The sequence below is a fragment of the Salmo salar genome, chromosome 01 (assembly GCF_965601325.2).
Source record: "Salmo salar chromosome 01, fSalSal1, whole genome shotgun sequence".
Taxonomy (NCBI): Eukaryota; Metazoa; Chordata; class Actinopteri; order Salmoniformes; family Salmonidae; genus Salmo; species Salmo salar.
In genome coordinates, this window is record NC_138291.1 from 26,862,721 (window position 1) to 26,874,145 (window position 11,425).

The 11,425-nt window shown below is 40.8% G+C and overlaps 1 long non-coding RNA gene across 1 annotated transcript; it reads left to right on the plus strand.

Annotated features, from left to right (window-relative positions):
* Positions 1 to 285: 285 nt before the first annotated feature.
* On the plus strand, positions 286 to 2,158 carry LOC106587605 (uncharacterized). Its single transcript, XR_001324475.3, has 3 exons — positions 286 to 548; positions 1,410 to 1,736; positions 1,969 to 2,158. It is a non-coding gene; the product is annotated as an uncharacterized LOC106587605 (long non-coding RNA).
* The last annotated feature ends 9,267 nt before the right edge of the window (positions 2,159 to 11,425 follow it).

Sequence of the window (11,425 nt, forward strand, 5' to 3'; positions counted from 1 at the left end):
ATGAGGACAGAGTTCAAAATCTGTCATCATTGTAAAAAATATCCCGACCTACGGTTTGCAATGTTCAGAGTCTGCAAGAAGAGCCCTGTGGCTTCATGCTATTCGGTGTGGGAGGTGGGAGGTGTCCAAGTAGGCTACACATAGCTATGTGTGTGGAAAACAGGATTATTTGGGAAATCCTTCTTCTTGCAAAGCATGTAAATGTTTTAACTGTACTCAATGATGAAACGCAGGTTGCTGTGCTCTGTGCCTGTGTGTGAGTGAATGAGTGAGTGCACATGTGGGGGGAGGGGGACATTTCCAGAGAGCGAGAGAAAGTGAGTGGGAGATGAGTGGAGTGAAGTTTTGAGTTTCAACTTCCTTCATTGGTGGTATTTGTATTTTTTTTTATCAAACTTGGTCCGTGATTGGGCTACGAGATGGTTATGTTTAGATTGGATACATCTTTTTTCAAACTTTCACTTCCCCTTTCGATTTCTGCGTTAACAAAAGACAGGAGATTTTCTGTTTGCACAATCCACTTTTAGACTTTCATCCGAGTATGGCAGGTAAACTAAGCTTTACACTTTAAATACATAGTTAATGTCATATGTTGCTGAGAACAACTGGGTAACATTGTCTTTCATTTGTGTGTAATGTATCATAGCAATGTAAAAGGGAAAGAACGCACTCAACTCTCATGAGTGCTTTTTTAAATTGTTGTTGTATCGTAGCAAGTAGCATGTTCCACTTGTTTGTGTGAATGTGATAGCGATGTGTGCGCCACTCATATAATATTGGCACTGAAATGAAAGAGCTTAAAAGTTTAAGACTTGTTGTAAAGTACTTCTAAAGTACTAGTAGTAAAAATATTTGGTCACACTTTATTTGGAATGTCCCATATAGATGTTCATACTATCAACAAAGGTTAAGGTTAGAATTAGGGATGGGTTAGGGTTAAGTTTAGGGTTAGGGTAAGGATTAAGGTTAGGGTTAGGGGATAGTTAGTTGAAATGTTGTTGACAGTTATTGAACATCTTCTGAAAATCTACAAACCATCTACTTGGGACTATTCAAATAAATTGTTCCAAAAAATTCCTCTATGTTTGTTCTACACAATGACTGAGTTCGTGCCCAAATACATTGCAGACAAGTCCGATATTACAATGCCTGGATGGGTGCTGTTTTTAACAGCTAACCACAAAATTTGATTTAACAATCTGTTGCCGGACTGCACAGTTGATGACGTGGCGACGTAGTACACAACCATTGGTTTATGGAATGCAGTATAGTTGGGCAGGAAATCAACCACTATATAGTATTTCAATGTGAACGTGCTACTGAATGCAGCCCTGATTTTTTATTTGTCCAAACTCCTTTACTGTATAATAACCATTCTTTCTTATTTTTTTCTCTCTCTTTCTGAGCAGCCCAACAACTAAAACTGGCAAGGTGGCAGATAGTGAATGATTTGAATGAGCCTAATATCATGGCCATATGTGACAATTTACTACAAAACAATGTGATCAATACATTTGAGAGGGACTCCATAACACATAGGATGCTAGACAGGGCAGATAAGGCACGAAAACTTGTGGACACTGTTATCTGCAAAGGTAACAACGCCTCCACAGTAATGATACAAGCACTGATGCAAGTTGACCAACACCTCTACAATGAGATCGAGAGAAACCTTGCGCTGGCCAATCACACTGGAGTCCAGGCTGGTGCTCAGGGTGCTCCGGGTGCACCACCAAGTAAGGCCAAAGGAAGTTGGAGAAACTGTGAAACTATCCAAAATGGTGTCCTTGTCATCCACAGTAGTGGTTAGCTATACCTATTTCTTTACCCTCATAAGTATCTCTGTAGACATTAACGTGGGCACCACCATCATTTTAACCAGCCCACTACTTTATTAAGAGCCAATGTGCAATTTCTAACACTTTTATGACTGCAATTTGAATGAGTTCTACATTTTTCTTCTTACAGATTACGATGATGTGATATGAGAATGACTGAAGAGAAAGACAACAGAAGTCACAATTTTGTGCTTGGACTCCAGACGACCAGATGACAATGGTGTTGTTTCAGAAACTAACAGTATCTTGATAATGGCAGTGCTACCGTTGGGCTGAAATGTTGGTGGTTTACTCAATAAATCACTGGGAGCTTATATGTACATAGAGTGTGCGACTCTCTTTTATATTTATTCAGGGGTTTATTCAGGAGGTTTATTCAGTGACAATAAAATTGGGGCTCGGTAAGACTTTACTGTAGGTGTCCTTATGTATGCATTCATAAAACCTTTATAACGTCTATATAATACATTATAACACTTGTCATAAGTTGTCATAAGTAGTTTTAAATAGTTATGAGTAATAACATAAGATGTTATTAAACTAGTTATAATGGGAGTTATAGATCAGTGGTTCCCAAACTGTGGGGTGGGACCCACTTGTGGGTCGCGGCATGGGTCCAGGTGGGCCACGAGATCACAGTTTGGTGCATTGCAACAACAACAACAACAACAAAAAAATACTTTTTATAATAGCCTATGATCTTTGAGAACTTACAATCACCTAAATAAAAGCTACAGTAGATCAAAGGTAAAAGTAAGACAGTATAGTGGGGGTACGCCGTACCGGTAAAACATGAGCCGATCACAATAATTAACACAAAATGCCAAGAAAACTAAAGGCTATTACACTATTATGTATTCTTCCCGCATGTAAGCTACATGAAACATTTGCAATTTGACTTGAAACCAGGTGGAATACGCACCAAATTGCGTTGTGGTTCTACGAGAACACTTACATTTTGCCAAGGCGGAGATGAATGGCCAAGACCTAGATGCACAGCCAAGGTTGAGAAGCGTGTGGGCAGCAGTGGACGCATCAATTCAAGCTACAAGTGTAGGCCTAATGACAATCGCAGTATTTTATTATAATACACATTTTGGTGTTTTGTAACAAATGTCTCTTTCCATTCATCAAATTGCTTGGATAATGTTAAAGTGGAATTATGTTTTTAGAAAGGTTTACAAATGAAAAGATGTCTTGAGTTAGTAAGTATTCAACCCCTTTCTTATGGCAAGCCTAAATAAGTTCAGTAGTAAAAATTTGGTTAACAAGTCGCAATACGTTGCATGGACTTATTGTGTGCAATAATAGTGTAAAATATTTTTTGGAATGACTACCTCAGCTATGTACCCCTCACATACAATGATCTGTAAGGTCCCTCAGTCGAGCAGTGCATTTCAAAAATAGATTCAACCACAAAGACCAGGGAGGTTTTCCAATGCCTCGCAAAGAAGGAAACCTATTGGTAGATGGATAAAAATAAAAAGCAGACATTGAATATCCCTTTGAGCATGGTTAAGTTATAAATTACACTTTGGATAGTGTATCAAAACACCTAGTCACTACAAAGGTACAGGTGTCCTTCCTAACTCAGTTGCCGGAGAGGAAGGAAACCGCTCAAGGAAGGAAACCGCTCAAAACGTAAGAACGGGAAGCATAGAATAATGCACATAAAACCTAAATGACAGAGTTAAAAGGAAGCCTGTACAGAGTAAATATATTCCAAAACATGCATTCTGTTTGCAATAAGGCACTAAAGTAAAACTGCTACAAATAAGTAGTTATTAAAGATCAATCAAATTTGATTAGTCACATTTTACCTTTGTTTAACTAGGCAAGTCAGTTAAGAACAAATTCTTATTTTCAATGATGGCCTAGGAACAGTGGGTTAACTGCCTGTTCAGGGGAAGAACGACAGATTGGTACCTTGTTAGCTCGGGGATTTGAACTTCAACCTTTCGGTTACTAGTCCAACGCTCTAACCACAAGGCTACCCTGCCGCCCCATGCACTGAATACAACAGGAGTTGACCTTACAGTGAAATGCTTACTTACTAGCCCCTAACCAACAATGCAGTTCAAAAAAATATGGATAAGAATAATAAATAAAAGTAACAAGTAATTAAAGAGCAGCAGTAAAACAACAGTAGCGAGACTATATACAGGGGGGGGGGGGGGGTACCGGTACCGAGTCAATGTGCGGGGGCACCGGTTAGTTGAGGTAATATGTACATGTAGATACAGTTATTAAAGTGACTATGCATAGATGGTAACAACAGAGTGTAGCGGCGGTTTAAAAGAGGGGAGGGGGGGGGGGGGGGCAATGCAAATAGTCTGGGTAGCCATTTGATTAGATGTTCAGGAGTCTTATGGCTTGGGGGTAGAAGCTGTTTAGAAGCCTCTTGGACCTAGACTTGGCATTGCGGTACCGCTTCCCGTACAGTTGCAGAGAGAATAGTCTATGACGTGGCTGGAATCTTTAGGGTGGCTGGAATCTTTGACAATTTTTAGGGCCTTCCTCTGACACTGCCTGGTATAGAGGTCCTGGTTGGCAGGAAGCTTGGCACCAGTGATGTTCTGGGCTGTACGCACTACACTCTGTAGCCTTGCGTTCGGAGGCCGAGCAGTTGCCATACCAGGCAGTGATGCAACCAGTCAAGATGTTCTCGATGGTGCAGCTGTATAACCTTTTGAGGACCTGAGGACCCATGCCAAATCTTTTCAGTCTCCTGAGGGGCAATAGGTTTTGTCGTGCCCTCTTCACAACTGTCTTGGTGTGCTTGGACCATGTTAGTTTGTTGGTGATGTGGACAACAAGGAACTTGAAGCTCTCAACCTGCTCCACTGCAGCCCCGTCAATGTGAATGGGGGCGTGCCCGGTCCTCTTTTTTTCTGTAGTCCACAATCATCACCTTTGTCTTGATCAAGTTGACATATAGCACTAATCCTAACCCCAGGCCTGAGTCCAAAATCTGCCTCCCTATTTGTTTATTTTTTGTTTAGCAGCCATTTGTCTGGAGAGCCTAGAGGCCTGGTATGACTGGTAACGTTTCCTCACATTCATATGGACTGTCCTCTTGATTGACATTTCACCTATAGTGACAATGTACCCACACAACCTAGCTCATTGGAGAAATAGCCAGTGAAGATCACAAAATCTCACTTTAGACATGCTCATTCTGCCGGGGGTAAATAAAACAAGCAGAGCCAATGACAATATGGTCTACGTCTGCACCGCAGAAGCATCCCTGTCAATAAGACAGCAGATTAAATAGTTTTAGAGATGGATGCTGTCTGTCTTTCCTGTTGGGGTTATCATCAAAAGAATGTCAAAGGTTAAAGTGTTGAAACCATTTACCTATTTTTCCCCTTTTATTCTATAAAGCTGTAATAAAGCTGTTATTCTGCTCAGGCTGTCTGTCTGCCTGTCTGTCTGGACAAACATGATTCTGCCTCATAAGAGGCCTTCATGTGAAAAACATAACACATATTTTCTGTGGACAGATGTAGACAGATGAACAGTTTGACCCCTATCTTTTAGCAGTGAGAATAAATCATGCAGAACCTACAATTTGGAATGTAAAGGATGAGACATTGGATATTGACTGGGCAGCTTGCAAGATGTGAGGCTGTGCAGACACTCACTGTGTTTCCCCTTTAAAGAAGCTGCTGGACTCTGGCTATCTCACACTATTACATCAGCAAGCCCACATCTAAGCATACAGAAACCTTCTGGCTGATACAACCAAGTGGAATAAGCTGTAGTCGAACTTCAGAAAGTGCCGTCAGAATTAAAATAGGCCTCTATGTCAGTGTCATGTCTCCTCATCTCACACAGTGTTCTCAAAGAAGAACACACAGTGTCTGTGCTAGTGTGCAAGTCTATGCCTTGTCCATTTCCCAATTCTCAAATACACTTTGTGTGTTCTTCTTCTAGCACAATTTCCCCTGTTATTATGAATTTTCATTGTGACTGCAAGAGACCACAAATGCACATTGCCAATATTCAACCAGTTCCAGAGGAATTAAGCTCTGGCAGAGGTTTTCACACAGACAAATGTTGACTATAACAGAAATGACAACGACTGCTCGTCTCTGAACGTAACTTGTTTAAAAAGTCCCACATTAGGAAAGACAAAGCATTTGTGCATTTGATATCGCAAAACCATAAGACAGCCCTGACCTGGATAGGACCGTTGACGTGGGCGCTGAGGCCGGGTGTGTGGGATATCAGCTCATACAAGACAAAGCATTTGTGCCTTCGATATTGCAAAACCATAAGGCAGCCCTGACCTGGATATAACCATTGACGTGGGCGCTAAGGGCGGGTGTGTGGGTTATCAACTCACACACTTGTCAAGCACACAGATGTGCAGCGGCTCTTCAGTTTTACAGCCGTTTGCACAGTTGTTTACGGTCCAAACACTAGTCACCCAGCCCAGCACATAGATGATTCACTCCTTTGTGCTCGTGACTCCAAGCTCCCAGTGCTTACACCCTCTCCTCTCTTTTCTTCTCCTCTTATGGAGCTCTGATTGCTATCTAAAGCCTTGCCAGCTCGACCTCTGTTCCTCTGTTCCCAGCAGTTAGCTGGGGGATCATATTCGTCCACAGAGCTTTGTGAACACGCAACCAAATAAGCACACATACAAAAACAACAAAATGCAAAAAAGTACAATCCATTCCATCTGATTGTTATAATGGTTCATAGTAATTATATCAAGGTAAGACCTTTCCAGTACATTCACAGGTACCATCTGTTCAAAACAACCTCTGCAATTTTCTTCTTTAGTATTGTATTGTATCATGTGAACCATACCATCGATAAAATCCCACTGTGCATATGCTCTGCAATGGATCAGCACATGCAGATTGGTGGTTTTGGAATGCGAAGAACTGGTCCTTTCAAGAGCTTTCAGTCTAAATAAAAACATTTCAGCAACCCTCAGTGAGGAGATGTGATCCTTCAAATTGGTCCCACATCGCCAAATATTTACAAAGTGGCCAAGCCAAGCTGGGGTATCAAATACATCTGTTTCCAGGAGGGTGGGGCTGCTGTTACCGGGGTGTTAAGGGGGAATATATGATGGGACAGAGATGTTTTGGGCCAAAGGGTTCCGATTCTCATCTTTTCTCAGACAAGATGGGAAGAGGAGTGCAGATGTTTAGGCTTGCTCTGCTACCCTGAGGTCTCATAACCCTTTGTCAGGCGGCTCCAGAAGGCATATGAACTGCTATTGATGTCTATATTACGCAATACAAACCTTGCTGGACTGCTCTGACAGTCGATATCTCCAGGGATATCAAAGGCCTGGTCACTCAAGACCATATAGAGTAAGGTTGTGGGTGGCTCAGTTAGATACAACAGCAAGAGAGACCCTGTATAACACAAGGAGGAGAAAAGGGCCTCAGAATTCCCAATCACATCATCAAAGGCCTCTCTGGGAGCTTCTCTTCAGAGGAGACTGTGGGAAGGCATCCCTATAGATTCCTTATGAGTTGAGGAATGATTTCCATCACTTCTGCACAGTATAGAATAATATAATATAATGAAAGCAGTCAGTGAAGTCAAATGAGGGGAAAAGTTAGTCTGGCCTTCGCACAGAAACATGGTCTCATACATGCCTAGGAGCCAAACGCTACATTGCCTAGTACAGTATGAGTGAGTCTATCCCGCTGGACCCAGAAAACCTCCCTCCAACACTTAATAAGACCACTGTGGACCAGCAGTACCAAAGTATTGTAGCAAATTAGGAATATTATTAGTGAGTTGCAGCTGTTAGACATATTTTTTTGTCAAAGTCTAAATAATAGATCAGCTCCTACTGTGACAAAACAATAGAATTATGAAAGAAATCCCATTTGAGCATTTCCAGGAAATCATAAATATTAAGGACGTGACTCAATCATCCGAATTGTAGTCATTATCAACACTGTTAGATAATAATGGATGCGTTATGTTTTACACTCTTTTCCTTGGTAACTAGTAGCTGTTGGCACTGATTATGTGAAGTGGTTTGTAGGAGAAGGCGCTTGCCTGGTATCCAGAACTACCAAAAAGTGTTTATGGAAACAAAATACATTTTGGCCTGACTCTGTAAACTTGATAATCAAATAATGATGTGTACCCAGAGTGCAATGCAGGTTTCTCTGTATAATGTGGTTTCTCTCAATAGTAATCAACACAATTTAGCATTTTGCTGTTGATTCAATACAATCAGTAGTATTTTTAAACACTCTGAATGGGTTTGCAAAGAAAACGGACAGACTACCTCTTTGGAATCCCAAATAAAGGATTTGATTCACATGCTGATTATGTGGATACAGACATACTGCTCTTAGGCCTTACTTTTCTCATAAAAAAATAATACAAATGTGAATAGCAAAATTAAAGCTAAAATTGAGTCAGATAATAACTACCTGTATACCATTTTCAGGGTCTTCAATTTATTCAAGATTGCATCACAGATGCACAACATATTTCTATCAGCATAGACCAACTGTTTTCAACAGTTTGTCTGTGCTTGGGGTTTTATGGTTTGGGTTATGGTTTTTAAGAAAGCCAAGGTCATAGCCTACATATTGACCTTATTCATGCCAATACTGACTTGTGCAAATAGAGCAAGATTCCAAGGAAGATAGGAATAGCATGTCCGTATTGGTAGTGACAAACTCTAGTGGCAATGACCAAAATATGCCGGGAAACAAATAAACGATTCCTGAAACTGAGATGCTTCTTCCAGCCTACGTCAATACATAACCAGTAAGAGACAAGTTCCTTTCAATGTGTTCTTGGGCATCAGGTACAGACAGATACAACTATTTTCAACAGGATAGAAAGACAATGGTGGCATTCATGCCACACTCTAAACGTGTGAGAAGGAGGGAGGATAAAGAGGAAAAGGAGGAAAGGTTGGCCAAGTCCAACGTATCATTCTCTCTCTCAAAGTATGACAGTTTGTTTTCCATCACATCAATAACTAGGAGCACCGGCCTAACTATAAACAGGCACTGATATATCTGCACTCATCTCCAGGCAATGCCTGATTAAAATAGAACTGACAGGGATTCTTTTGCGGCTCTTCAAATAAGCAGCGCTTTGCCTGACCCCGTACCTTGCACAGGAAGGCAGGAAGGAAGATGAGATGGAAAGAGACAGAGACCTGACTATGCTCAGTAATGGAATGGGAAAAGTAAACACCTTGGTTTAAACATTCAATAATGGAATCCACTCTACAGTAAACAACAGGCATGAAAAATTGACGAACTCTCAGGGTTTGAGATTCATTTGAGGGTTCTCTGTAAAACTTCAGAATATCAACTTTGCTATGTAAAAGTTCCACCTCCAACTAGATTGTGCCAAAGCAGGCCTGACCAATCACAGTCCCTCATCCTCCTTTATTGAAGACTAACAACAGCTGCCTTTAGTTCATTAGAAACCAGTCTCGTTTCAGTCTGGCAAATAGTGTTAATCTCCAATATCATGGAGCACTATTGAAAAACAAACTGTCACAATCTCAGACAGAGGCGCCATCCCTCCTCAACACTGTTGGTTTTACTACTCATGCTGCAGACTTCCAAACCCAAGAGGAGGTCTGATTGATATAATATAACTATAATAACTATTGTTAAGAAACATTATAAAAGTGTCACGTGGAAGTCCTGGGAAATGCATTAAAACCTCCTAAAAACGGTGTTTCTGTAAACAACTGTCCTGCTCGTTAAGGCCCATTTCCTGCTGGGTTCAGTGGTGTTTTGAAGAAAACCATGTGATCTATGTGATGAACACCTCCCCTGGCAACCCCAGGAAAATAGTGTGATAAGTCTGTTTTCAAAGGGGGCAATAAATCACCACCCAAATGAATGTGCTGCGTTGTGCTTTTCCAACTGCAAGATCCACCACGTTGGTTTGAACTAAATGCCTCTGAAACTGTCGTGATAAAAAAAACGAATATATTTGATTTGCTGTCCTTCCCATATGTAAGACATGAGTACACATTTACGTTTTTATTTGTGTGCTAATAAAAATCTATTTAATTTGTTTCGCTAGTGATATTACTTAAATATACATTTACAATGTGTTTGTCTTCCTACTTTCTTCGGTGGACTTGTCCATTTAAGGAAGAGGAGGAAGTGATCACACTGTTAGAGTTTACATGTGTCAGACTTGGCTGTGGCTAAGTCTCCTGTGGAATCCTGGGATATATGAAGGGTGACAGAGTCCAGCTGCTGAGTCAGTGACTCATTTTTACCTCAGAGGCCAGGGAGAAGGAGGGAGAAGGAGAGGGAAACCAACTCTTCCTCAGACAATGAGCAGACACAGCAGTACAACACAGTCAAAAAAAAAAAAAAATAAAAAAAAAAAAAAAATTTAACATTTTTGAGTACAAAATACATTTGCAATGTTCTGTCTGGCTTTTAACATCAAATCAAATCCAATTTTTGCAGATATTGCGAGTGTAATGAAATGCTTGTGTTCCTAGCTCCAACAGTAGTATCTAACAATTCACAACAATACAGACAAATCTAAAAGTAAAATAATGGAATTAAGAAATATATAAATATTAAAATACAGTTGAATACATATGGAGCTGTTGGATTCTGGGGTAAACTTTGAACATTGTTATACTCAGAGTATAGGAGCATAAGTTACAAAAGAGACATGAGGGGTGCCATAAGGAAGCTTGGGAGGGGCTGAGTGCAGGGAACACGATCACATGTGGCAGTACTGATAAGGGGAGAAACTGTTGAAGGCTCATATCACTTAGTTCCCTACTTAGCAAGAAGGATGCAATGTTTAGCGATAAGGAGGAGACTCCACCCAAAGTGGGGTATGAATACCACCACGGGGGAAGCCATGTCTTTGTCTGAATTACAGCTGTAACGACCCTTAGGGAAGAATTAAACTTGTTTAAGCTTCTCTAGTGTCCGTGAGTTATTTACTCTGAAAAATTAGAACCTAATAGAGCATATTGAGATGCAATCAATTGTTTAATTTTAAAAGAATTACGTGGATATAAAATTCGTCCTAGAAGACTTTATGCAGCAAAAACATTTTTGGGAATCATTAGTGTTAGAGAGCTTAAAAGTATAAGTATACTGTCGTGCTGGAACTGTAATGAACGGTGCAGTGTGCCTTACACAGGGGAATATAACAGCAGTTACTCAACATTAGTCTGCCTGCCTCACTGTGATATGGTCAACAACACAGGATCACAGGGCTGTATTTTAGTAACTGTGTGTCCTGGGCTCTTCCTAAACATCAGCAGAAGGCTGTGGATCTGTGTCACCTCGGGGCATGAGATCAAGGGGACTGCTTGGGACAGGAGCTGAACCCTACTGAACCCAAACAAACGCCATGCCTGCTAATCAGATGTCTTTGAACGCACACAGACTCCCATCATGCCACACACTATAGGACACCTTTGCTTTCAAAGGCAAAAATATGTGTCTTTTTTTATAATAGTGTATCTAAGCTTTTGGATAAAGGACTCATTTCACGGCTTTTGTATCTGATTATGCGTTTCCCTGCCACTTGTTTCCTTCCAGGTTTTGGATTTCATCGTCTTAAATGTGTGCAACACGTCA